This window comes from Arachis stenosperma, chromosome 8, assembly GCF_014773155.1.
Source record: "Arachis stenosperma cultivar V10309 chromosome 8, arast.V10309.gnm1.PFL2, whole genome shotgun sequence".
Taxonomy (NCBI): domain Eukaryota; kingdom Viridiplantae; phylum Streptophyta; class Magnoliopsida; order Fabales; family Fabaceae; genus Arachis; species Arachis stenosperma.
In genome coordinates this window covers 3,376,615-3,380,354 of record NC_080384.1, presented here as the reverse complement: position 1 = coordinate 3,380,354, position 3,740 = coordinate 3,376,615, and the positions used below count along the sequence as shown (strand labels likewise).

At 38.1% G+C, this 3,740-nt stretch overlaps 1 non-coding gene across 1 annotated transcript; it reads left to right on the top strand.

Moving 5' to 3' along the window:
* Positions 1 to 919: 919 nt before the first annotated feature.
* On the top strand, positions 920 to 1,027 carry LOC130947098 (small nucleolar RNA R71). The gene has a single exon (XR_009072509.1). It is a non-coding gene; the product is annotated as a small nucleolar RNA R71 (small nucleolar RNA).
* The last annotated feature ends 2,713 nt before the right edge of the window (positions 1,028 to 3,740 follow it).

The window sequence follows — 3,740 nt, the reverse complement described above, 5'->3', positions numbered from 1 at the left end:
GAAGGGAAGGCATCTTCATGCGCTTATCTGAAGTTCCTACCAATGAATTACATAAGTATCACTATCTTTATCTTTTATGTTATTTTCGTTCATCACCATATATATCTGAGTTTGCCTGACTAAGATTTACAAGATGACCATAGCTTGCTTCAATACTAACAATCTCCGTGGGATCGACCCTTACTCACGTAAGGTTTATTACTTGGACGACCCAGTGCACTTGCTGGTTAGTTGTGCGAAGTTGTGTAATGCCATGGAATTGAACCACCAAGTTTTTGGAGTTCATGACCAGGGATTATGAGAGTTGTGAAAAAGTATAGTTCACAATTTCGCGCACCACTAAGTCAGAGGTATTCTGCTTAGAACTCTCTGTCTGTTGCTGAGAAGATGATGGAAAAGGCTTGCCATTGCTAAACCTGTTTCTTCCACCATTATTGTTGTAGAAACCTTGTTGAGGTCTCTCTTGATTCTTCCATGAGAAATTTGGGTGATTTCTCCATGAAGAATTATAGGTGTTTCCATAGGGTTCTCCTAGGTAATTCACCTCTTCCATTGAAGGGTTCTCAGGATCATAAGCTTCTTCCTTAGATGAAGCATCCTTAGTACTGTTTGGTGCATTTTGCATTCCAGACAGACTTTGAGAAATCAAATTGACTTGTTGAGTCAATATTTTATTCTGAGCCAAAATGGCGTTCAGAGTGTCAATCTCAAGAACTCCTTTCTTCTGATTAGTCCCATTGTTCACAGGATTCCTTTCAGAAGTGTACATGAATTGGTTAGTTGCAACCATTTCAATCAATTCTTGAGCTTCTGCAGGTGTCTTCTTCAGATGAAGAGATCCTCCAGCAGAGCTATCCAAGGACATCTTAGATAGTTCAGAGAGACCATCATAGAAAATACCTATGATGCTCCATTCAGAAAGCATGTCTGAGGGACATCTTCTGATTAATTGTTTGTATCTTTCCCAAGCTTCATAGAGGGATTCTCCATCCTTCTGTCTGAAGGTTTGGACTTCCACTCTAAGCTTACTCCATCTTTGTGGTGGAAAGAACTTTGCCAAGAAGGCATTGACTAGCTTTTCCCAAGAGTCCAGGCTTTCTTTAGGTTGAGAATCCAACCATATTCTAGCTCTGTCTCTTACAGCAAAAGGGAATAGCATCAGTCTGTAGACCTCAGGGTCTGCCCCATTAGTCTTGACTGTGTCACAGATTTGCAAGAACTCAGCTAAAAACTGATGAGGATCTTCCAATGGAAGTCCATGGAACTTGCAATTCTGTTGCATTAGAGAAACTAATTGAGGCTTAAGCTCAAAGTTGTTTGCTCCAATGGCAGGGATAGAGATGCTTCTCCCATAGAAGTTGGGAGTAGGTGCAGTAAAGTCACCCAGCACCTTCCTTGCATTGTTGGCATTGTTGTTATTTTCGGCTGCCATGGGTTTTTCTTCTTTGAAGAATTCGGTCAGGTCCTTAACAGAGAGTTGTGCCTTAGCTTCTCTTAGCTTTCGCTTCAAGGTCCTTTCAGGTTCAGGGTCAGCTTCAACAAGAATGCCTTTGTCTTTGTTCCTGCTCATATGAAAGAGAAGAGAACAAGAAAATATGGAATCCTCTATGTCACAGTATAGAGATTCCTTGAGGTGTCAGAGGAAGAAGAGAAATAGAAGACAGAAGTAGAAAATTCGAACTTATCAAAGAAGATGGAGTTCGAATTTTGCATTAAGGGATAGTGTTAGTCCATAAACAGAAGGATGTGAGAAGAAGGGAAGTAATTTTCGAAAATTAAGTAAAAGATTTTGAAAAATTTTTGAAAAACACTAATTGATTTTCGAAAATAAGAGTGGGAAAGAATTCAATTGATTTTTGAAAAAGATTTTGAAATTAGAAACCAAAAAGATTTGATTGAAAACTATTTTGAAAAAGATGTGGTTAAGAAGATATGATTGGTTAAAAAAAATGTGATTGAGAAAATATGATTTGAAAACAATTTGAAAAGATATGATTTTAAAAATTAATGACTTGCCTAACAAGAAAAGATATGATTCAAACATAAAACCTTCCTCAACAGAAAAGGCAAGAAATGTTCAATCAAATCATTGATTGTTAGTAAGTATCTTTGAAAAAGGAAAGAAATTGATTTTGAAAACATTTGATTGAAAAGATATGATTTGAAAAAGATTTGATTTTGAAAAACTTTGAAAACTTGAAAAAAAATTGATTTTGAAAACAAAATCTTCCCCCTAGCACCATCCTGGCGTTAAACGCCCAGAATGGTATACATTCTGGCGTTTAACGCCCAAAATGCTACCTCTTTGGGCGTTAAACGCCCAACCAGGTGCCCTGGCTGGCGTTTAAACGCCAGTCTGTCTTCTTCACTGGGCATTTTCGAATGCTCAGCTTTTTCTGTGTGATTCCTCTGCAGTATGTTCTGAATCTTCAATTCTCTGTATTATTGACTTGAAAAGACACAAATTAAAAATATTTTTGGATTTTTAATAATGAGGAACAATCAAAATGCAACTAAATAACAATGCATGCAAGACACCAAACTTAGCAGTTTGTATACTACTGACACTAACAAGATGAGAATGCATATGAGAAACAACAAAACACTCAAGTCAATAGAATTCAAAGATCAAAACAAGGAAATCATCAAGAACAACTTGAAGATTAGTGAAGACACATGCATAAATTCGAAAAATGCAAGAAAAACAGAAACATGCGATTGACACCAAATTTAAAATGAGACACTAGACTTAAACAAGAAATATTTTTGGATTTTATGATTTTATAAATTTTTTTTTTGTGTTTTTTTCGAAAATTAAGTGGAAGAAGAAAATAAAGGTATCAAAATTCTTAATGAGAATTCCAGGAATCATGCAATGTTAGTCTAAAGCTTTAGTCTAAAGGAATTAGACATGGCCGGCCAAGCTTCAGCAGGACATTGCATTCAAGAGCTAAATTGATGAGAATCAATCAGCTTTGGTGATGATAAGAACATCACCTTTGAAACACTAGAATTCATTCTTTAAGAACTCTGAAGAAAAATACCTAATCTAAGCAACAAGATGAACCGTCAGTTGTCCATACTCGAACAATCCCCGGCAACGGCGCCAAAAACTTGGTGTGCGAAATTGTGATCACTACAACTTCACACAACTAACCAGCAAGTGCACTGGGTCGTCCAAGTAATACCTTACGTGAGTAAGGGTCGATCCCACGGAGATTGTTGGTATGAAGCAAGCTATGGTCACCTTGTAAATCTCAGTCAGGCAAACTCAAATGTATAATGGTGATGAACGAAAATAACATAAAGATAAAGATAGTGATACTTATGTATATCATTGGTGTAAGAGCTTCAGACAAGCGTATGAAGATGCCTTCCCTTCCGTCTCTCTGCTTTCCTACTGCCTTCATCCAATCCTTCTTACTCCTTTCCATGGCAAGCTCGTGTAGGGTTTCACTGTTGTCAGCAGCTACCTCCCATCCGCGCAGTGAAAGCTAATGCACGCACTCTGTCACAGTGCTGCCAATCACCGGTTTGGTTCCCTCCCCTACCGGAATAGAATCACTCTTTTGCGTCTGTCACTAACGCCCAGTAGGTTACAGGTTTGAAGCACGTCACAGTCATTCAATCATTGAATCCTACTCAGAATACCACAGACAAGGTTTAGACCTTCCGGATTCTCTTGAATGCTGCCATCAGGTCCTGCCTATACCACGAAGACTCTGATCTCACGGAATGGC